The 25,588-nt window shown below is 35.7% G+C and overlaps 1 long non-coding RNA gene across 1 annotated transcript in view; it reads left to right on the forward strand.

The window, feature by feature from the left end:
• The first annotated feature begins 16,947 nt into the window (after positions 1–16,947).
• Positions 16,948–25,588, forward strand: part of LOC141504893 (uncharacterized) — a 49,199-nt gene continuing 40,558 nt past the window's right edge. Inside the window, exons 1-2 of the long non-coding RNA XR_012473493.1 lie at positions 16,948–17,045; positions 22,819–22,879. This is a non-coding gene — a long non-coding RNA (uncharacterized LOC141504893). The remainder of the gene's footprint in view (positions 17,046–22,818; positions 22,880–25,588) is intronic.

The following is a 25,588-nucleotide window of genomic DNA, read 5'->3' on the forward strand; positions in this document are numbered from 1 at the left end:
TTAAGCTATAATAATTTAAATTTTTGTTTCTGTTTAAAGAGTAGTTAGACAAGTACCACATTCTCCATCTCCAAAATCACTACCTTGCCTCATCAAAGAGTGCTTACAAAGATATGTCCTGAAAGTGTTCTGAAGTCAAGTTCCATATAGCTTTAGACAGGACATGCATACCTTTTCAGTTCATTGCTGCACAGAAATATTTTTATTCTTAGTTATTTTACTCTCTATCTCTTCCCCCATAGCAGTTGTTCCAAATCTTTCTTTTTTCCTCTTCAAAACACTTTTCCTTCTTATATCAGTTCTTCTCAATAAACAATAGTGCCTCTTGCTTTCTTAAGAAAATCATGTCTTTCCCCTGTGAGCTCATTCTTCATTATATTAAAATCCCTCTATTCCCTTTCATCTCTTTGTATCCCCAGTATCTAGCATAATGCTTTTCACAAAGTAGTCATATAATTTGTTTGTTTATATATAACCTATATCAAACTACTTGCTTTCTCAATGGGGAAGGGAAGGAAGAGAATAAATTTGAAATTCAAATTTTCTTGAAAGAAATGTTAAAAAAACTTTGTGTATAATTGAAAAACAGAAAATAATAAATTAAAAAAAATTGTTGAATTGTCATTGTTAATAGAAGAAAGTGGCATTCTGAAATGGAAAGGGAGCTAGAAAAAATGAGAACTCTAGTCTTACCTCTGTCAAAAATAGGTAAAAGTGATTTTTTTCTATAAGTAACTTCTTTTTTTTCTCATATTTAAAGAGAATTATGTACTAGATCATCCTTATGTTTTTTCCCAGCTCTAAAATTATTTGTCATATATTAAAATTCCCTTCTAGTTCTAACATTCTGTGTTCCTTTTGGCTCTAATATTCTATCTCTCTATCTCTCTTGCTTCTCACACATCTTAGGATGTGGATGTTCTTCCAACTCTGAAGTTCTGTTCCAAGGTCGCCTACAGTTCAAGCACTTTCTATTCTGAGTAGTCTTCAGGCTCTAATACACTATGGTTTTGTTATCATTTATTGATGCTTATATATTAGGCACTGTGCTAAACTCTAAGGACATAAAGAAAGGCAAAAGACAAGTCTCAAGGAGCTCACAGTCTAATGGAGGAATCACCACCCAAACTACTTTGTATAAACAATATATACACAGGATAAATTCAAGATTTTCAACAGATTTTCAGCATTAAGAAGGCTCAGGAAAGGTCTTTTTTTTAAAAGGTAGAATTTTAACTGAAACTTGAAAGAAACCAGGGAAGATAAAAGGTGAAGATGAATAGAGACAGGATTCTAAAATGCCTTGAGTTAGGAAATGGAGTGTTTTGTGTGTTGTATAAAATTTTTAAGAATTATTCAGAGCTAGAATTTTTTATCTCTCATCCCTGTATATTTTTGCCATTTCTCTTATATTTTATTGTGACCTTACAAAGGGGAAAAATAATGTTTCTTTCTAAGGTACTTCACATCTTTATCAAAATCCAGTGCCCATTTCCTGTGGACTCTTTCCCCCAGATATTTTTGAGGTTGTGGTTTGTTTGATTTGATTAGGTTTCAGGCAACAGAGCTTTCAAATAGAGTCTCCTCTACCAAAGAATGAATAATTGTTGTTGCCATTTTGTATATAAAAATGAAATGTTGATTTTAGAAATTTTTAAATTTTGATTTAGATTTAATTTTAGAAATTTATATCTAGATTGTGAACTCCTTGAAGGCAGGAAATGTATTTTGCCATTTATTGTATCTCCAGTGCTTAGCTCATTGACCGATATATGGTAGATGCTTAATAGATACTTATTGATTGACTCATATTGGATATTTATTCTGGCTATCTTGTCAGATTCTCAGAAAAAAAGTGATAAAGTCTTCACTGTGCTGGAGGAGGATTTGGGTGAAAGGGATTTGTCATCTATCCTCAAGGAACTTTGACATATAATAGAAAAGGTGAAGCAAACACATAAAAGAAACTACTAATCTGTGGCTATGCAAGTACGAGGGAAATGTGAATATGAACCCAACCTACAGAAATATCTAAATCACAGGTAAGAAGATGCTAAAGGAAATGGATTGAAAAGATCTGAACCCTGGGAACTGGGAAAGCCTGTGTGGAGGAGAAGAATCTTCCAGCAGAGTTTTGGAAGAAACTGGTTTGGCAGAGAGGGAAAGAAGTGGTGGGAAATAATAGAACTCATCTGCAATTTGTTAAGGCAAACTTTTGATGGAATCAGCTATAAAAACCAATGCAGCCAAACAAGTTGCACAGAATGATGTTAGGAATCAAAGCTATCAAATTCCTTTAACTTTTTTAAGTGAAAATAACAAAAGGTGACTAGGGTCACCATCCCTCATGTTTGTGCATAAAATCAGATTGGTCCAAGCCATACCATCCTGGGTGCTTTACTCCCTCACTTCAAAGGGGGCCATTATGAGGCAAGTTTTGTAGAAATTGGAACCTATCAAGAATGCCTAACACATGCTGCTTATAGGTTTCTCTGTCTTGTTCCTTTGTTCTGAGCACGCCTCTTGGCTCTTCTGCATATACTGTAAGCCATGCGTGCATCTGACGGTGCTGTTGCATCTTGCTGAGCACCCGCTACAGGCAGGCAGGCAGGCAGATTAAGTTCAAGCTTTGTGAACAGAAAAGAGATCATTCCAAGGCTTCTTATTATGTCTGATCTTTGAGCTGTGCAGAGATCACAGCACTTAGATTGCATCTGTCCATACAATCTTCAAAACAAAAGCAGCTTCTAAACAGAACCCCCAACTACTCTTAACCTCATGCAAAAAAAAAAAATTAGATTATAAAAATCTTGATTTAAAAAGCCCCAAATGCCACCCCCAAAAAAAAAACATCAGGGAAAGAATGGCATTCCTTTTAAATTACAGAGGATTTCAAAGTTTGTCTTTTTTAATTAGCAATGACACCCCCCCCCCCAATTTAAGTGAATGTTGAGGTACTCACAATGAGCTCTGCTCTTGGATGTTGTTACCAATCTCTAAATATTCATTAAAAAAAAACCCAACAAAAAAACACTATTTTCCTCGCTTGTGTGAGATTTCACATCCAAAACAGAGGAGTTCCTTGGTATAGCTCAAGCTGCAAGGGATTCGGCTTTGAAATGGAGTCATACATAGAGTGGATTTTCTTGAAATACTAAAATCAAGGGATAATTTTCTGATCCTTCTATCTAGGCCAGATAGGGAAGCATCTCTCTTACTGATGTTGCCTTTCACTATGAAACTAATCTTGAACTATCCCCTGCAGAAAATTCATACAGTAGGATATAAACTTGTAGTTATTACCTGAACCACCACTTCATATTATTGCTTCTCTGTACAACTGGGAATGAACAAATATTCTCCTGGAAGAGAAACCTTGAATTTTAAGGTTATCATTTTGGAAGGAGTCTTTTCCTCTCTCCTGTCCCAAAAAAGGAGGGACAAGGAACCAGCAATCATATCTATCAGTTTAACTTTATACTCAATTAATATGAGATGATCACAGTCTGGTTCCTAAAATTTTATGTTTCCATTTCCCATAGGCTTAGAGTAATTCAAGTTTCAGAAGATGAACTTTTCATACTTTAAATTGATTCAATCCTGTGAAACATCCAGTGGCATCATGTTACTAGAAATTTTGAGTAAAATCAACTCCTTAAATTCCATTATGAATTGCTTCTAATAAAAATTACCTAAATGATGTTTTTTTATACATTTGCATTGGATTAATCTTTCCCCACTACACATGTACATGAAGTAACACTGAGGGATTTTCAGCTGAATGGGAGGAGCACTGAAGTGTGGGATATTTATTTACTTCGATTTCTATATCTAACCATATTTTTGAGAGAGAAAAATTATTCCTCATAAAGAAAAAAATATAATCTATTCTTTAGGGAAGGGATTTTTTAGACTCTAAATTAATAACATTAAAAACAAAACAACAACAAAATCTAATGTTGGATCACCCTCATCTAGATAATTTACTGCCTAGTTGTATTTTACCAGGGTTTCAGTGACCCAGGAAAGGCCAAATATTATGTAATGGTACGAAAGAGCACAGTCTAAGGATTTGTGTTTATTTCCCATTTCTCTCTCTCTCTCTCTCTCTCTCTCTCTCTCTCTCTCTCTCTCTCTCTATTTATATATATGTGTGTGTGTGTGTGTGTGTGTGTGTGTGTGTGTGTGACAATGAAGAAATTGCTTTCTTTGCCTTGGTTTCAATTTTCTTATCAGCAAAATAAAGAGATTGGACCCAATAGTCTCTAAGGACTCTTCCAATTCCAAATCTTATGATCTTCAGATTGCACATTCTAAGATCCAACTTTCTATTTTTAGAGCAATGGTTCAATCTGGTTATACTGGGCCCCTTCTTCAAGGCTAGAGGGGAGGAGTCAACATAGACAGATAGAAATAGAAAGGATAACTGGATCCCATAAATAAAGGAATTCTACCAACTATTGGTTGCATCTTTATCTTATCTACTCATATTTAGTATAGTTAAATATACTTGAGGTCTGTTTATTCTAGATTTTTGCACTTCTAAAGGGTTCCAGATTCCCTTGTCTATACCAATTTCTCATAACGGTCTGAATAGACCTGACTTCTTGAACCTACTTACATGTACACTTTCATTTTTTAGAACCAAGACAAGATTAGAAGTGAAATATGGTAGTGAGGCAGGACTTTTTGTTACTTTTTGTATGAATCTGTGTTTTATCAAGGATTTATATGCTATTAATAAATCTCCTGGTAAGTTTAGAGGTAGGAATGACTGTATTTCTCTTTCTTGAGGTCCAGGAGAAGTAAAGCAGCTCATTTCAGATCCAAGTAAAAATTTCCTTCCATCATATTTCCAATATTTTAAAAATGCAGATGTTTTGATCCTCAAAACTTTCATTTCCACCATAAGCCTAAATAGCTGATTATTACATAAAATCAATCTATTAAATGTCTCAATAACTTATTCTATTAAATTAAATATGCAACTTGATACAGCTTAGTATCTCACAACGAAGCTCCCTTTTCAGGAAAAAAAATCACATTGATTCTTAAAGAAACCTTCAGCCAAACTAACTTTTAAAAAATATTAACGCTCCTCCCACTTTGACAATCTCCTTCTGGTTAAACTACAACTCTGCCTAATAGTTGGAAGCATCCATAGTAACTGCATCATTAAAAAGGGGACCTGGAGATCTCATCCCTGCAATTTATATTGAGATTCCATTAGTCCCAGGGAAGACCTGAGCTCAGGGATCCTTATGAAATGAAACCAGTATTTTATATGTTACCAAAGATGGAGGTGGAAGCAAAGAGGAATATTATTTCTGGGGAAATAATCAGATTCTGAAATATAGTCTTGAAACTGGATGCCTAAACAGGCTTGCAGGGCTTGGCTTATTACTGAATGATTATGCTGAACACCCCAAAGCAGGGGAAGGTCAAAACATTTTGATGCAAAATAAAGGTCTTCAAATCAGGGATCAAAATATTCCACTTCTGAAACCTGGAAGCCATTGTTTTGCCATGTGTACTTGTTAAGTCCCTGGTGAATAATATTTCTATTATATTTAAAGACTACAGTGCATGACTCATGAATTTGATAGTAAATAGGCCAATCTTACAGCACCAGGTATTTTTAACCTGCTAAGCAGAAAGGGGGAATATTTAGGTTATGAAAAGGACATGAATTTTGCTGTAAAAATAGGACTGTTTGGTGTATAGGGTTTAAGTATCCCCATGGAATATATAGTTAAACAGATTACCATATGTTCTGCTCAGAGGCATGTGAAAAATGAAGACAAAATGTATTTTATAGAATGGATTTCTTCATAATGCAGATAGCCACTGATTCGAAGCTGCAGTGGAAATAAATAAATACCTTTCAAGTGCTATTCAGAGACACTAGTGACCTATCAATTTCCCTATCTCGGGAAAAGAGAAGTAGAAAATGACAGCTTTCTCCCCAAAGAGTAGTTGATATATGTTAAGTGGCTATAGTTCTGTTTCTGATTATTAATTGTGAATAATATAATGCAAGCAGATGCCCCAGACTATTTAGTATCTTCTTAGAGTTAAAAGGTTATGTTCTTTGTCTCAGAGTTGAAATGCACTTTGGTTATGCATGAAACTTGGAAGAGGACATGTTCATTTATTGTTATTGGGTAGTGTTTAAATCATGTCCCCATTTGGAGTTTTCTTGTCAAAGATACTGGACTGGTTCACCATTTCCTTCTCTAACTCATTTTACAGATGAGCAAACTGAGACAAAGTTGAGATTGGATTTGAACTTAAAAAGTTGAGTCTTCTTGCCTCTTGAACCAGCACTCAAAATACACTAAACCTCTAGCTGGGTTCATTCAGCAGGGGAATTGTCCTCTAGTTCATGGTATCTACAATCTATGTCAATGTGGACAGTGAAGCAGGGAGTGTGGCAAACCTGTTGCAAACAGGTAAGGAATGCTCTAATGATCCTATTCCAATTAAACTTATCCTAATGTCTTCTAAATCTTTTTGACACAATCTGATCATTGCATGAAAGATAGGACTATATTGATCAAAGGATTTAGAGAAGAAAGTAAACTTAGAGATCTATCTGAATTCCTTCACTGTAGAGATGAAGAAAACTAGGTCCATAAAATTAAGTGATTTGCCCCAAGGTCACAGAGAAGAACTAGGATTTGAACCCAGGTCTTCTGACTCCATGGTTTCCAGTACATTTACCCCTAAATCATGTCACCTCTATCTAGGGGCATAAAATATGAATGTTTTTATGAAAATAGAATCTCAATTTTTAACATGAACAATTTCTATTCATAGACTAATTTAAGGGAAAAAATCAGAGGTAAAGTTCTGTCCTTGAGTTGGCTGTTTTTTTAAACAAATACATTCAATAATTCCTTAGCTTCTATGTACTGATTTATCCCACATAAAATGGGGAATAATCCACTCCATGTTGTGAAATGCTTCAGTTATGGTCAGTGAAATATATATCATTCCTAAGGCAACATGAGGCAAAAATCTCTAATTTTTCAGTGTCAAATGAGGGCTTTTTTCAGGAAATAGTTACTAATTGCCAAAAAAGATCCAGCTAAGCCAGAACTTTTATAAAGTCAGAAAGGAAGATATCAAATAAATGTGAAAAGGAATAGATCTGCTAAAGGTTTTATAGGAGGTACTCAAATGATGAAACACAAATGAGAAATAGCACTATATTGATAACACCAAGTTATTAAAACAATCATATAAAGGAATTCAGTATATAAGAGCAACCCTTTGTGCATAATCTATCCAGTTCATATTGAATATTACATTATTAGTTATGATGAGCAGAGTCCTTTATACCAGCAAATTACCCTTCCAAATTAGCTCCCCATTACATTTGTAACAACAGCATCAGCATCATCATCATCATCAACAACAACAACAACAACAACAACAAAACTCACATTTCAACCGTTCTATCAATAAACCTTTATTAAGGGTCAGGCTCTGTTCTTCTCCCTGAGAATGCAAAAAAATCAAAAAATAAAAATCTTTCCCTTAAAGGAACTAATTTATAAATATGCATATAGTACCTTATAGCTTACAAAACATTTTTAGAATAACTTGTGAAGGTAGGTACTATTAATATTACTATTATAATATTGAGGAAACTTGCATTCAAATTAGATAACATCTTCTGGTTTTTCAAGATTGTATAGTTAATAGTTAAAGTTGAGCTAAAGTTTGAACTCAAGGTTTTTTTTATACCAAATCCAGTATCCTTTTCTATTGTACTATATCTGGCAGCAAAGAGTCCAAAGCCAATACTAGAAACTGTCAACTCTTAATAAGAGACATGAACTACTGGAGAAAAACAAGGCAAATTTTCCTTCCATGAAAAACAGTGTTCTTAGTTATACATTATTTTTTCATAATTCCTAAATGGATTCAGAGTATTTTAATGTTCAGCATCTCATCTTTGCATCAAATAGGACAGGAAGACAAATCCAACTGGACAATCTCAGTGGTTCTACTACAGCATTCCTCCCCACCTCACTTTTCCCAAACACAAGGAACTTATGAAGAGGTGTTTTAATTGAGCATAAAATCCATCCTCTCAGATATTTAACCTTAGTCCTGAATTCAGACAGATACCATTTCTGGTGATTGTTTAGATGATTTCCTGAATATTTTTGAAGGGAAAAAAAAGACTCAGTTGTGATAAAAAATGAATTTGTGATATCTGTGTAGAGAAAGAGATTCTAACTGAAAATCAGACTCTTGCAATAAAGATCATAATAAAAAGAGTAATGTAATAAAAAGAGTAGAATAGAAATTCTTAGAGCACATTTTAAACAAATTAAAAAGTAATCCTATTGAAATACTTTGGAAGAAGGCAGGCATCAGTCTACACAATAGCCAAGACATATAACAAGCTTGTTCTACTGAATTTGTTGAATGTAACTGAAAGAGATTTACTTCCAGAGGGAGCCTATGGAACAACTAAGAAGTATGATTGGAATCCAAAGATCCTCCCCAGGTGACATCTTCAGGAACTTGGCCAATAATATAGCTGACAGAGCAGCATCAAACAAATGATTGAATCATTTGGGTTTGTGAGAAAGGAGAGGTTTCTGATGAGCAATTCTAGAGGTCATCAGAACATTGTCATGATAAATTACAGAAAGTTATCCTTAAAGAGACCAAACTTAATGATCAATAAAAATGATGCAAAGAAAGAATAAAAATTGTGCAAGACATTGTTAGAGGTTGTATAAATTTAGCACCTTGAATGCTAATCAAGAAATAACTAGGTGGCAAGAAATATGCATCACAGTTTGCAGGCTTGTGAACTGACAGAAAACAATTCACCATATGAAAGATACAAATTTCAGATCTTCTCGGAAACCACCAAGAATCTGTACCAGAACCAGAGAATTATCTCAGATTGAACTCTTCCTTTCAGTCACCTAGCTATGATATTGATCCATAAAAATGTAGATATTTCAATAGATTATATAGTACCAAATACTTACAATTTCTATCATAACTAGAATGAAAATATTTCAAAATTTAGAGAACTAAATGAAGAAATTAAAATCTTGTGGAAACTGGATATGGCATTATTAGAAGACAGGATTGACTTCTAATAGAATTGTATTGAATATACTTTCAATGAACCTGCTGAAGTTTATTTGCATATCATTTTATTCAAATATAAAAAGTTCAAACTCTATTATTTTTGTTCACTTTTGAACCTCTGAAATAGTCCACAAAACATTTAATTTAAAATAATAATATCAGAATCATAATTAATCTCTAAACATTTCTCCTGAGAGTCTATAAAACAAGATGAAAACTATGCTTTTCAAAGCAACAACAATATAGACAGGTGTATGGAGGAATAAATTCACCTGGCTGCTGTTTTCTCTACAAACACACCAACTACCACCCCTCACTGCTATGCATTAATTTTCTTATGAAGGTACTCTGCTGTTTCATAAGGCAATTTAGTAACTGGACTGTAGTTTATTGATCAATTGAATATACTAAAGGTGACAAAAAATTACACAAATTATCTCTTTAATCAGTTCATCTCCACCCTAGTTTGATTACGGAAGAATTTCCTCTGTTTTGTTCTACACATTTCTGTACATTTTAGTTGTAGTTTCAAATAGCATAGAAACAGAAATAGAAATAAGAAGGCAGCATTACGAATTTCAGTCCTAAGGTTTAATCTCTTCCCTATCCATTCCCAACTCTTCCTCCCTCAAGTTGAAGAAGTCAGTATAGTTGAATCAATAAATAAGAGCAACTTCCCTGGATACTACTGTAGGGAAGTAGAGGGAAGAAAGTTTCCATGAAATGGAATCTGATAGTTTTACCAATCTTTTTCTGCAAAGTACAAAGTGCGCATATATTTTATGTACTTATATCTTTCTATATCTATCTTATTCCCCCTCAAAAAACCCAATGAGAAATATTGTTATATTTATACCCCTTTTATAGATGGAGAAATTTTAGAATTTAAAATTGTAGTGACTTACTAATTAATGTTCATATAGGTATTATGTCTGAGGTATGGTTTCAAATCTGCATTTTCTGGGCACCAAATTCAGGAATGAAGCAAGATGATGAGATAGAAAGGGCAGTAAGTTTTGTATTTCAGGATCTCTGAGGTTTAAATTCTCTCCCTGCTCTTGAAAACCTGTGTCATCTTGGGCAAGACATTTACCCTCTCTAAGTCTAGTTTCCACGACTGAAAAATCAAAGTGTTGGACCAGATCATCTCCAAAGTCTTTTTCAGATTTCAATCCCTTGTGGTTAGGGAGAGTGAGGCAGACAGAAAAATTCTGAACTAGCCCAGAGAATGAGAGGAGTATGAGGACCCTGTCAGAAAGTATGTTGCAATAATATTAAATATTTAGAATTTCTTTTCAATTTGTTATGGCAGTGTTTTTAACAATAAGAGATTGTTGGGGCAGCATCCTGTTCTTTGTGCCACGGCCTCAGGGAGCAGTCAGGTCTCCTTTTCTTGGATCTTACAATGTATTCCAGTGGAGCAGTCAATAAGTGTAAAAATATTCTTTCTGATATACTGCACATTATAGTAAATGGCATTATTCATGGATGTGTCAAACCCATAAAATAGGAGATTTTGAGGCTATCACAGCTGTTAATGATTAATATTTTCATCCCAAGATGGCAATGAGGTACCAAGGCTATGTTAATTATTATATGCCTGAGTCTGTGACTGTGGGGCATCCTCCCCATATGCCTCTTTAATTCACTCATCTACAATCCTGTAACAGAATTTGGAAGGTACCCACACACAAGGGATGGCTACTCTGTCATTTGGTTGAGTCTTCACTCCCCGATTCTTGTTTTGCTTCTTGGGAGGGAAAGAAAAAGAAATGTCTAAATAAAAGCTGAAAATGGGTTGAAGAAACAATTAACAAAGCAAAAATTTCTTTGCTTTCTCATCTATGTCCTGTTTCATTATGGTGGCTAAACTCAGAACTTGTAAGCAAATGTCCTTTTTTTCCCAGTTATCTTTTCATTGATGACTTTTCTAAAAAATAATTTCAAGCAACCAGTTATCTTCTTTCTGGGATTTTTCGTCTCTTCATCTGCTTGAAAATAAGAAGCAACAATTTAGATTGAAGAAATAGAACCTCATTTTCTTCCATACCTGTTACCCCAAATGCGTTTTGCTGTGCTGATCTCAGGGAAGTTAAGCAAGGAGTTCCCTGGTTTATATCTGAGTTAATGATGTCTTTTGTCACTTTTCCTATACTGCCTTGTATTGTTAGTTATCTTTTCATCATATGTGTCATCTTTTCCCAATTTCATTCTAAGCCTTGAGGGCAGGGATATTTTTTCATATTCTCACATGTCTCTAGTTCTCCCATTCTCTGATACTCTATCTATATATTATGTGTTAGCACATAATGTGTGTTACACACACATATCCCACTCTACACACATATATATCCCACACTATACATACACAAACATGAATAGCACCTCATTTTATGCTTCACCTACCAGTAACTGAGGTAGCCCAGAGAGGGTTGATTTGCAAACCAAGACCCCTGAATTATGATTCCAGTCATTTCACTAACTGACCAGAGGAACTTCCAACAATTTACTTTTCTCTCTCTGGGCTACAGTTTCTATATCTCGTAGAACAAAGTGCTTATGCTATTTAATCTATAAGGATCTCTCACAACTCATATCTCATGTTTCTGTGATTACTACTCTGTCATCATCCCTTTCTAAAGTCCTTCTCTGAGAGTTGGCCCCTCAAAATATTTAACTTTCATATTTCTATGGGACAATAATAACTGAGAGTCATGGATCTGAATTCTCCTAAACTCTAGTGCTCTCTTATATACCAAACCAATTCCTCTTTCAATTTCTGTTAAATCTCTCTATTCATATTATTTCATCGGGATCAGTCTCTGTTGAAAAATCTAGTTTAAGCTGCCTAGCAGTCTTAAAGAGGAAGATCTATTAATTTAATCATTTATATGAATCATGTCTAAATGATCTCAGCAGAGAAAATGTGTTAGCCATTTAAATCCCATCATTACATATTATATAATAATTACCACTAATTCTAGTTTGGATGGGTCACAATTTTGCTTTACATACCTAATGCAGTCAGTCAGTGACCTCACCAAATTTAGTCTTTTTTTCCCTTAAGTCTTTGGGTTTCTGTTTCCCTATTTGATTGTGAACTTTATAGCCACCATCAGGACTAAGCATTGGAGAGAACTTGTGTTCCAGTTTGTCCCCATAATTAGTATTCATTTTGTGCACTCTGAGTTCACCGTCAGAACAGGATTCAGCCTAATGTTAATCACTGCAGTGTCTCGCTGCCTTTGACTCTGATCTGTCAGCATTGCACTGCTTGTCCCATACCTAATTTTTTGCCCTTACCAGCCAACTAGCACCTCGACATCACACTGTGTCAGAATTAGAAACTTTTGACAGATCTGTAATCATCTAGTTCTCATCAGCTCTACGCATGTTAGTCACTTCATCTCCACATTCTAACAGTTAATATGCCTTAATTTCTCTCACTTTGTGAATATTTAATTCCTCCCTTTTCAACATCATTTTTAGGTTGTGTGAATCATTTTCAAAGCCTCTGCTATTCTCCCTCCACTATCATCTGCATATTTTATGAAATGGCACAGTTGAATCTCTCAGGGCTCTGGATAAAAATGAAACTGGCAGCCTGCTCATTAGTTGTTTACCTGGAGCTGTGTGAATCCCTGATAATGGTGAGTTCCCATTTGGATTTGAATTAGGCTCCTCTAACAAATAACAATCAGAACCTTTCCCAAGCACACCAACATCTCTGAATACTCCCTCTTCACATTTTCTGGTAGGTTTTAGAAGGCTTATATGGGAGAGTAGATGAACTGCTATAGGGAAATCTAGCACTAGGGTACCTTTAATATTTTTTAAAAGTTGCAGAAAGTTTAACATATGAATACTTCCTAAGAACTTCAGCACTCCCAGGCAGAACCCATCCTAATGGGAAGCTTTGCTTGTCCTTTTGAGTTTCAGAAGCGTGAAGATGTAACATCTCTTTATAATTTTTCAGGTATCTCATGAAAAAAACCAATCAGACATCAAAGAAGCAAAGAAGGTTATAGCAAGATAAGATCTTAGCAGTCATTCAGTCTCAGTCCATCATTTTGATGATAATGATGTTGCAAAATGAGGGAGTTGGACTAGATGGCTTCTGAGATCTTTTCCTGTTCTGATATGTGATCCTATGAACCTGAGTCATCACTAGTAATTTTTGTCCCTGGGCAAGTGGCATAAATTAAGCATCCCCCAGTTCAAATGAAGCATATAGGAAGAATCAGCAGAAATGTTAGGATTACACAAGATCTTTACTAGGAAGACTCAGAGTAGTGGGGAAGAAGGAGGGACTGGATTGGAAAGTGATCATCTGAGGTATGGCTGCTAAGGTAGTAGGGTAGAGGAAACAGGTCATCTGGTAGTTTCTTATTTTAACTTTAATTTTTCTTTCCTAACAGGGATTAAGCTCTGTTGTTTCCTACTGTGATAAAGACTGTAAGAACTCTCTGTAGTTTCTAAAATTTGATTGCCTAGGGTAATTGCCTACTCTAGCCATGATTTTATCCATAAGTGACTTACCCAAGGTCACACAGCTAACTAAAATAAGATTAGCTAATGATAATGACTAGACTTGTAATTTGTCCATTATGCAATAATGAAATTCCCTTTGCCAAGGCAGAGTACATTTTAGTCTTGGAGAGTTGCCTCTGAGCATTGAGACATTAGGGGACTTCCCCAGGATCACCTTCAGTATATTAGTTAGGCTTTCTGGTTGAGAATCTATCAACATAAGCCTTTTTAATTTAAAAAACCAGAGGATATTATCAGTATTTATTTTATATCTAGTTTATTTAAATTAGCAAGTCTCTACATTTCAATGGTGTGCTTAATCCCTCCTCTGATGGAAATTCTAACTCCTTCATGCCTTAGCGGATGGTATTAGTTGAGGAAAAAAAATAAAAATAAGCATCAACCAGGTAGTCAACTTGGTGGCAAATGTCTTCATGAACAACTGGATTGATTATTGAAAATAGACATAAAATTCATTTTTTTTATAAAATTCATTTTCAAGTGCATGCTTGAAACCTCTCTAGTTTTTTTCCAGTTTTTCAATTAAATTTGAGGGAAAAAGTTAGAACCCTTAATAATATGGTGATCTATTGGTCTAGCCATAAATAATGAAGATGTCACCTCCCTGTCAAGAGGAAGCACTCTAGAAGCAACTGAGTAGAAATATTTTCTTAGACAAAGTACAAAAATACCTATTTGAACAAAAATGTCCATGTAATAGTCTCAGATTATGACCTGGCTACACTTAAAGATACTATTGAACCAAGAGGAAATCAAAGATTCCAAATAGAAGGTAAAGATAATCTTATTCATATCTAGGCATCAGTAAATCTTCTAACACCTTCATGAGTTCCGCAAACCTATATTTTTAAAACAAGTGAATCCCTTTGTAATTTCTGTTTCCTAAAGATTTACTTCTGCTGAAAATATTTTATCCTACAGTCACTGGGAATTTTATCCTTGGGCAAATACAATATAATAGTAATACCTTGGATTTACATAGAACCTTTCTTCTGAGAAGTTCAAAGGTACTTCATGGAATTTAATGAAATGGTATTTGATTTTAGGAATACCTCATACTTTAGAAGCTAACTATTTCTCCTGTTAAAAAACAACCTAGTACCAAATTCTATGAGTTTCCCTGAAGAAACAAAATAAGGAAATTAAATGTAGTGTCAATATGATACTCCACTTAAAAACATGACATGTTAGAGCTGGAAGGAGTCTTAGAAGTTATCTTGCCCTGCCTATTCATTTTAATAAATTCAGCCCAAAAAAGTGAAATGATTTTCTGAATGTCATAGTTAGGCAGATGAAAACCTAGGTCTTCTGATTCTCTTTCTAACTCTCTTCCCCGTTAAGCTATGTTATCATGGGAGTAGATCTTCTACTGAAATGTTCTTAAGAAAAAAAAAATATTGTCTCTTCTCAGTTAGACATAAATCAAAGGTCTGAATGAATAGAATGTTATTTGGAATAATATAACAATAATCAATTTCATTAAGATATCTATTCATGATTTTGTCAATGGTGATACTTCATTTTGTGCTGACCACAACATTTTTATGCCTTTATAAATTGATTTCATTAGTTGCCAGAATAAAAAAAAAAACAATTATCACCAGATGACCAAAGTTGCACTGGCAACTAAATGGTAAGGACATCTAGGTGGCACAGTGGATAAAGTGCCATTCTCCATTAGTGGGATTATTATGAGAAAAAGGCTTTGTCAATCTGAAAACACTATGAAATGAAAAACTCCTCTTCATGAGTTCAAATCCAACTTTGCTAATTATGTGACCCTGGACAAGTCTCTTAACCCAGTTTGCCTCAGTTCCTCATCTGTAAAATGAAGGAAGAAGGAAATAGCAAGCCACTCCAGTATCATTGCCAAGAAAACTCCAAATGGGGACACAAAGAGGCAGAATTTAAAACAACTGAACATTAACAAGCTTTTCCTACAACAGACATACAATCTTGCTTCAATGTTGCATCTCTGTATTTTCCAATTCAACTGTGACTTCCAGAACTATGTGTCTGCTGGCATGACCATATTCACCTCTATTCCATGATAAGACCTCTCAAGAGGAATTTGTTGAAGATATCTCTGCATTAATTCACTAATTAACTCCTAGATTTGTAGATTGTTAGATTTAAAAGAAACCTTAGAGGTTTTGTCAATCCACTTCATTTTACAAATGAGGAAATGAAGGCCTAAAGAGAAGTACCTCACTCAAAGTCACATCCAGAGTGAAGTCACGTCCAAAGTCACATCCCAAGTCACATCCAGGTCTCCTGATTCTTAATCCTATGTACTTTTCTGTAACTTTGTGGCTCATTGTGATTTTTTTCCCTTGTGACTTCATCACTTTTCCATCATAAACCTTAGTTTATCTACATAATAAACATTAAATTCTTCTATTTCCCATAGAAATGTTGATGGTACCAATAATTGAAATGTAAATATTCTTTAAAAGACATTTCTGATTTTCTTTTATTTTTGAAATATGTAGTTCAACCAGTCCCGTGAATAAAAAAAATATAATTCCTTTTAGCCATTCTGTTGTCTTTCTACCCTTGAATATATCAATTGACGTGACTTTTAGGTCCTCATGTGAATCAACAATCTAATTGAACTTACTGAATGAATGATTCTTTCTTAAGTCTGTTATATTACACAAGGACTATCTTGACTGTCTAGAGATCTGTGAAAAAGGTATAAAGTCTCTCCCCAACTTTAGTCAATTAGACAAAGCTATTGCTTCTGATTAAGATATCCTATACCAGGGGCAGCTAGGTGGCACAATGGATAATGCACTGGCCCTGAAGTCAGGAGGACCTGAGTTTAAATCTGCCCTCAGACACTTAATAATTGCCTAGCTGTGTGACCTTGGGAAATTCACTTATCCCCATTGCCTTAAATAAATAAAAATTTTTAAAAAGATATTGTATACCATAGAAGAATAACAATTACAATTAGGAAAGACCCTCTGGGTCATAATACTTTTTTTTTAGGATATTGCAAGGCAAATGGGGTTAAGTGGCTTGCCCCAGGCCACACAGCTAGGTAATTATTAAGTATCTGAGACCGGATTTGAACCCAGGTACTCCTGACTCCAAGGCTGGTGCTTTATCCACTACACCACCTAGTTGCCCCTAGGTCATAATACTTTCTTGTGAGCTCAGGAGAAATTCTGTTTTACATTATGCTGTAGTTCTGACTTTCTTTATTCTGATTTCAAAATCCTAGCAGCCAACAATGTTAATCATTTCCACATCCCACATCACTTCCATGACTCCATTTTCTATTTTGCATTCTTGCTTCTCATAACTTTCCAATAAATGATATTGTCATACTGTCATGCTCTATGGATGAAGAACCTTTTAAGGTATGTGCAGGGATTTCTGGATTTTTTACAAAGATCAGTTCAGTTGACAAGCATCCTATGCTTTTCATTCAATACATGGATTGTACTAGAAAGAGTTCAATTTGGATTCAGGAAACGTGAGAGAGAACCACAGTTTCTCTACCTCCCATGATCAAGGACAAGTCATTAATCTCTTTGAGGCTTAATTTACTTGTCAATAAAATGATAATAATAATAATAATAATAATAATAATAATAATAATAATAATAACTGAAATCCTTAATTCATAGTATTATGAGGAAAAGACTTTGCCAATCTTAAAACACTCTAAAATGAATATTTACAAATAATTTCAAATGGATGTCTATACTGGGCCTTTCCATTAAGAGAAATTTTATTTCTTCCCCTTCACCCCAATAAAGATGCCAATATAAAAAGTCACCATTTTCCCAAAAGGTCATAAACTTGGAGCTTCTATTTAAAAGCCAGTTAATCCCATGTCATATAAAAGAGAAAAGTCAGGCAATGCCCTAAAAAAAGTGAAAATGACAGCCTGGAGTTACTCAAAATCATCCAATATGCCTGATATTGTGGTAGATCAACAATGAAGTAAAAGTGTGACTCTCAAAGGAAAAAACCTTGGACTTGTATGTTCTGCTTTGGAATAAAGGTCTACAGGTTCAGTGGATTTCTGTTTTTGCCATAAACTCAGAGGGAAAAAATGAGGAGAGTGGTCATGAAACAGTAAATGGGAATGCCCTATGGTAAGACTCTTCTTACATGGAAAGTTTATCTTCTAGCCAGGTTGGGGTTGGGTGCACTTCGAAGGACTATTAATTTGAAACACCTCAAATTGTGATCTGTGGAACCAATGACCAATTTGAATGAGCATAGATTCATTGAAAAACATACATAATACACTAATAAATCTTTGGAATTTTTTCTGGACTTCTCTTGGAAAGTAGTCTTGATGTTTAGGACAGCTAGAATTTGTTGGAAACCTGAAGAGTAGGAGAATATGCTGGACAGGGATTATAGCAATGCGGGGGGAATACTGTTACTTATTTGGGAATTTGAAGCATCAGGTAATTGAACAGGATAAGACAAATTATATATACAAGAAAAGGAATCCTTGAAATCTAATATTTATCAATATTTCCATAACCTATATACTCCATTGCTGATGTGGCAACAGAAATCTCATATCTTGTCACCATTTGATGAGGGCAGGAACTTGACAGAAATCTCCTTATTGTTATTGTTGAGTTGTTTCAGTTGTGTCTGACTTTTCCTGATTCTATTTGGGGTCTTCTTGGCAAAGATACTAAAGTGGTTTGCCATTTTCTTGTCTAGCTCATTTTACAAATGAGAATCTGAGATAAACAGGGTTAAGTGACTAGTCAGGGTGATACAGCTAGTGCCTGAGGTCAGGTCTGATCTCATGAAAAGAAGTGCTGCTGGTTCAAAGTCTCTCTCCACTGTGCCAACAAGTTGCCCAAATATCTCCTAGGAATACTTAAAACCCATGAAAAATCCTTGTAATCAGGATGACAGAATCAACAGGAAGTTTTATTGCTGTTTCCAAGTTTTTCTAAGGTCCCCTTCATCTCTAGATCTATGCTATATATCCACTTACACCCTGACTGCAAGGAACAGAAGAGCAAAGAGAAGATAATTTTCACAACCCCTTACCCAATACTCATTATGTCCATTTGAATTCCCTAGGATGGCACAGAGGGTGCCATATTTGGCAATGGTGGAATGGACTGAAATTAGCTAAGGGACAAATCCAACTTTAAGGACTTTAGATCACTTTTTCCTGGTCCACAGCTCAGTGAGTCGACTCCTCTGCTTTAGGCAAAACTAGTCAACTGTCTGGGCCTTATAACTGGATACTAACATGACCATAAAGTAAGTTAATGACAAGCACAAAGTGGTAGACACTGGAAGGTTACAAAAACTCTAAAGACAGTTCTTAGAAACTTGCCTCTCATCTGCAGCAACATCATTAGCTGAAATTTGACTGCCATGGCATTGTTCTCTCTCCTCCTCCCATTATTTATGAGTTTTCTACTTGGTAAAGGAAGGTTTAAGAAACAGAACACTCCTGCATACTGTGCTAATTGTACAGAAATGCTACAGAGCATGTGTAAAATGAAGGAAAAAACACTGACTTATGAGAGATGGATTTAATATTTCCCTAGCATCTTTGATCTACTCAAATCAGCAAAAGTGGGAGAAGGAAATAATAAAAAAGCATAAGAATCCTTCAATAATGGATAAGAGAAAAACTGAGGTGTGTTTAGTCAGCCAAAGCATAGTGTTCCTTGAAACATGGAGCCAAAGAACTAACGCATTGAACGAATGAGTTGGAGATGTCAGAAGAAAATGTTGGACACCCTAAGGGTTTGGTTCATGGCAACTCACTAGTTGCAAGATGGATTTTACCCATACTATATTATCCAATAGTTCTAACAAAAATTGTCTGTGGGAGCTAATCAGATCATTCTCTTGACCTCATCCTTTTCAAATCAAAGAGAGAGATCTAGTTTGGCTCCCCATATTAAGTAGACCCTGAGAGCTGACATTTTATGTTCATTTGAAATGATAAACTTAATCATGAGTGAAATGTTAGGGAATGACAGTGCTGACCACAGTAAGGTCACTTCATGTATCAGCCAAACATAATACAGGTTTTTTCCTTAATTGTGTTGCCAACCCTTGCCACAGGAGGACCTGGGCACTTGCAAATGGGGAACCAAATCTGTCCATGTGATAATTAAACCATGGCTCTCGGTAAAGACTGCCAAATCCTACCATATGGTAGTTTTATGACCTAGACTGCTGTTATCTCTGGAGAAAGCTAACATCATAATCTCATTTTAGTTGTTATCTGTGATAAGCACTCCTAGTTCTACAGGGAAAAATGCAAGAGCAGGAACTGGTTCAGATCTTTACAATCTTCCTGACTTCTTTACATGAATAAGATGTATGAAAAGTCATTATTGATGCTGAAAAAGTCACAGATCTCAGACTTGATAATCTACAGGTTAACCTGTTCACAAACTGATAAGAGTCTCAAGAAGCAATCCCTAGTTGAGTATGTTTTGATAACTTAGAGAATAATAACAATTACCTAAGCCAATGTGAAATAGCAAATGTTAAATAGCAAACCTTTAAAAATACCAACACATGAATAGAAAGTCTTTCTTTTGCTATCTCTGAGTGAGCTCAAGACTGAGGCACACCTAGGAAATTCCTTTCTTGGAGGCATTTTGGTGGTGCAATGGACAAATGTTGGAATTATATTCAGAGAGATGTGAGTTCAAATCCTGCCTCAGAAATTTAACTGGGTAACCCTAAGTACATCACTTAACTTCTCTCTGCCTCAGTTTCCTCATCTGTAAAATGGGACCATTAGAGTACCTACAACCTAGAGTTATTAGGCTACTTTGTTTCTTGTCAGGTGAGTTTGTTGCCTCCCAAGAGAGATTGATTTTCCAAGACATGTATTCCTTTGAGCAAAGTTTGTGAGAACTTCAGGACTATATTGACAGCAGTAGAAGCAGGTGGCTGAGTTTCCATCTGTTGGATAACAGGGAAGGAGGTTCATTGAAGGGTTGTACAGGAGCTTCAACAGTCTTTATAACTGTGGGTTCTCCCAGGCAGCTATTTTAAGACAGGAAGGATTTTCCTTTGTTGATGGAAAATGGGACTGGAGTGAGTGTAGATGTGAGAGAATAGAGAATAGACAGCTTTGGCACACTAGAGCTTCTCACTCTGTTCATCTTCATCCTGCTTATCAATTACATGATGATCCTCATCAGGAAATCACAGTTCCCTGTTTTTACAGAAATATTCTGGTTATATGAATTATATAATGCAGCCTGCAATACATTCTCCCCTCCCCTTCCCCCCCCCCCCATCCCTTGGTATTTTGAAAACTGATGAGATTGCCGATTCTTGGCTTCTTACTTTGTATGCAAATGATGAATTATAGATGGGAAATAGGAAAAAAGAAGATCTTCCTTGGTAGTGGGATTGAAGCTGAGTGGATTAGTGAAAGAGGCCTGGTACCCTTGGACTATTTATTGCGACATTGCTTAGAAAAATTCCAACCCAAAAGGCTTCAAATCACTGGGGACATTGTTAGCCTTCTGCAGGAATTATTAAAATGTACAGAAATGTATGAGCATCACTTTATAATAATTAATCAGGGTCTGTTGATTAATAAAGCTCATTTTTTAGTCTCGATGATTCAGAGTATTATCCAAAGGACAGTGTCCTTGTCATTTTGATTAAGAAACCAGGCTCTGCAGGGGAAGAAGTACAGGAACAGTCGCACTTCTTCCTCTCCTTCTAAAATAAATATTGAATGAGAATATTAACTCGTTAACCTTGACAACAATTTGTAATTTTCATAAGGGGGGAAAACTCGCATATTCAGCAAATAAATCGCTGCAGGGATTTCAGGAGAACAAATTGGAGGGAATGAAGAATGCTACCATATGAATTCTGTCATTTTTATGGGCTGGGGTGATTAATTTGTTTGTTTAGGTTCCTCAATTAAGACCACAAATATGGAGGGTAAGGCATGGGGAGCAAGTTAACCGTTCCAGGCGAGTGGAAGGTAAACTCTGGGTGACAATGTAAGGTCATTGGGGGGAAGTGAATGTGCCCTCCCCCTACTCTGAATGTAAGACTGGAAGAAGCACCTCAGATTTGGATGCTGAAAAAGGTACTCTTAGGCTATTAATAGTTTAAAGCTTCTTTTAACAGATAACCCCCTGCCTTTGCTGGGTAGTTACATGGGAGAATCATTAGGTGGAATTAACAGTACCAGTCATAGGTTTTACAAGGTTATCTAATGATTTTTAACTCAATTTCACTAGGAATGCAGATAAAATAAATAACTCATGAACTATTTTCTGTCCTGGGTAGTGAGCATCTTCTGTCAGGAAGGGGGGAAAAAGTCAAAGCTAGAGTTGAACCATTTATTTCTTAATTCTGTGCCAAAGACATATTTCTTTCCCTTCTGTGACCTTTCATGTTTCTATTCTGATATTCTCAATTGTTCAGACATTTGCAATTACGTTTACATTAAGCCATAGTTTCCTTCCAGATAGTCCTTCTTAGAATTTACAGCAGAGGGGCCCAGGAAGAATCATGTGCTATTTCTGAAGTGCATGTTTGAAACTTGCTCTCTGTCCTTGCCTACAACAAGCACTGTCCTCTGGAGAGGACTAAAGATTTAATATGATTATTTTTAATTTTATTTTAACATTGACTTTTTTGAAGGAGACAGATGAATTAGTATCTCCATGGTACAGGGAGAAGAAAATTAAATGAAATGTGTTTCATACATTACAAGTGACTGCTTAGTGTTGAGTGAACAACAGACCCAGAAAACCCATCCTTCAGTGTGAGGAAGTCTGGTATGCAGTTGCCCACAGTCTCCCTGCAGCCCCTGAGATGACAGTAGAACCAGAGCCAATCTTCTGAATGGGCAATTGATCTTCTAACTTTCTGGGAAGAGAACTCTTCTGTGATACCCCTTTCCTTTCTCTTCCTTTCCTATCTCTATCTCTCCTATACTTCAATATAGGTCTGGGGCAGTGCATTTAAATTTTGCACCTCATGGGATTCCAGTTAAGATATAATTGAATTCACTGAGAGCCAACTCTGAGTGGAAGATCTACAAAAATATATGTAGTATATGTGTGTATATTTATATGATATGCATGTTGTGCTTATATGCACACATATATACAAATGATTTTGCTTTTATTACAGGGGGCAACATGGGAGCTAGAAAACAAAATTGTGGAGGTCTGTGGGGAGTTTGAGCACATATGTAAGTACTCGTCCCTATACTTTTATATCCATTTGCACTTTTCCTAAATTAAGTGCAACAGATCCATTTGGGGCATCTTAACCAGGGCAGGTTAGGATTAAAGTCAGCTGATTATATTACTGATTTATGTTGACAGCACCTAGGGCTTCCATTTTCCTATGCTATTTGATAGTTATAAGGAAGTATAAAGAGGAATAGATAAGTCCTAATTCCAGCTACATAATTCTCTAATCTAATTGGTTTCCTTATTGTTCTCAAGTCTCAAGAAACCTCAGTTCTGGGATTTTATTTTCTAGAATGCTCTTGAGCTAAATGGAGATATTGGAAGTATGTGAAAGCCCTGGGGATACAAAGAAAGGCTAAAGAAATCCCTGCTCTCATGGAGCTCAGTCTAATGTATCTAAGTTGTCCAGTAATCCTTCTAAAGTTCACTCTCTCAACCAGTGCTTCAGTGTGGTATGGAAGTGAGCCTGATTTTTGGAGTTGAGCAGAGCAGAATACAAATTCTTTCAGGTCCTAAGAAGCTGGAAAATCTTAAAGTAAGAAATTTAGCAGCAGATTTGGCTTACTATCTGAGTACTTTGATAACTAAGTATAGAGGTGTTCATTATAATAGAGTACCCAATAGATTTTTGTTTGCTAATCTTGTTTTTAGCCAAAGCAACTCATAAAACCATCTATTAAGAAATGAAGTGTCTCCTAAATACTTTTGTAGAAGGCATACCCAAATATGCAGATAGTTTTCTGATCTCATTGGTAAGGGTATACATTCTATAAAGTCCCATTCTGATGCTTCATTGTTTTGAAGACTATCCTGAGTTACTGGAAGGTTTAATCATTGGAAGGCAAACTCTTACTGGTTACAGCATGCTGAAAAGACCTCAAGTATAGTCCTGAAAACAGACCATGCCTACGTTTGAGGATCAACATAGCCAATTAAGGACTTATTGGATAACTTTATGATGATGGATTCTTTGGTCCAGGCAAACCATGAAACATAGAGTAACAGAATTAAAAAAAAACCCAGAAATCTTTCTCATAATGAGGTAAAAGTCCAGAAAATGGGGAAACCTAAGCAATGGAGAGCCTTGATTATTATCTTATCTCAATTATAATCTGTGTATAGGTATGTGTGCTTGTCATAGAAAGGCACTGAAAATTTCCAAACTCTATGTGAACTACAAAAAAGGTCATTCTAGCCAATTTTGGTATATTGGGCTATTTTTCAACCTTGTGATAAACATCCTAGGGAGGGTCTGACTCAACAAGTACAAGAACAAAGAGTTTGGATTCTTGGTTTTTGTTGAAATTCAAAGAATTCGACAGATCAATGGAATCTGCAACTTTTATATGTAGCTGTGCAATAGCTTATTAAAATGAGACAACAGGGAAAACGCTCTGAGAGGCAGTCATTCATTTATGGCGGGTTACGCTGAGCAATGCCAGTGCTGGTGTCTGGTAAGCTTTCGTTTCTCAAAGTGCTAATAGCAAGATTCTTTCCCTGCAATCCTATTACTGGTGGCCCTGGAATATAATCAGGTAGTACCTGCAGGATAAGTCAAAAGATTAAATTAAGTTGGGATTTGAATCCCCACTAAACATAGAATCAAACAAAGATTAGATTTCTGGACCTTAGTCTCCAAATGGCTTTCAAGGGCTTCTTTTAAACAACAACAACAAAAAATATATTATTATTCCCGTTGACCACTGGTCCGATAAAGAAAAATACAGTAGCAGAAAGAGGCAAGCTGAGAGAGGCAAACAGAGTATCTGTAACAATGTAGAGTCTAATGTGGGACAAATCCATTGTTTCTTCCCTAGGCACCTGCCTACCTCTTTGGACTCTGTTCAGTCTCTGACTCTAGGGGTTGTCTCTTGACGACAGCCGGTAGTTAGGGCCCATTTTCAAGTTCACACTCCAGGTTATAGAAGGGCTCCATGTGGGTCTTTCATGGAGATCTGAAATCTGACAGATCCAATTCATCCATTCCCAGCATCCTGCCAATCACAACTAGACCCACTGTTCTTCTCCTGACCTTTTAGTATCTGAAATGACATTAACACAAGGACCCTTTTGGTATGGGAATATCTGCTGAGTGGGAATTCTTAAAAGACTGCTATTTAGGAGCCAAGATAGGAAAGCCCAAAGAATTTTGTGACTGAGGGGAGGGAAGATTTTTTTCCCAAGAATTATTCTGGGATTTTTGTGTATGACTGTTTAAGGAGACTTACTTCTCCCTCACCAGAGGAAAAAAATATTGTCCAGTGTTTTCCTAGGTCTTTGCATCTCTAAATTTAACAAACTATCATTTAATGTAGAAATCAAACAAACATAATGCATACTAATAGAAGCCTTAGCTGTATCATAGGTACTAAAAATGTTTTGCACATATTTAATTTCCCCCCAATTTTCTACATTTCCCTTTTCCCCTTTTGACTTCAGAATCTATGATAATTTTACTTCTTTAAAATAATCATGATGAACAACTGATTGAAGAACAAAGGGCTCTAACGGTGGCTTCCCCATAGGGACACTGCAAGAGAATGACAGAGACATTAATGATGTCACCTTTACAAGAAGAGTTGTCATGTAGGAGTGGGGGTAGGGAGATGTGCAAAAAAAAGAGGCTGAGCAGTATAACATTATCATGTAGCAAATTGGAATATCAGTAGTGTTAGATGTTGACCAGTATAGTAGCATCATATAGA

The sequence above is a fragment of the Macrotis lagotis genome, chromosome 1 (assembly GCF_037893015.1).
Source record: "Macrotis lagotis isolate mMagLag1 chromosome 1, bilby.v1.9.chrom.fasta, whole genome shotgun sequence".
In the NCBI taxonomy this organism is placed as follows: domain Eukaryota; kingdom Metazoa; phylum Chordata; class Mammalia; order Peramelemorphia; family Peramelidae; genus Macrotis; species Macrotis lagotis.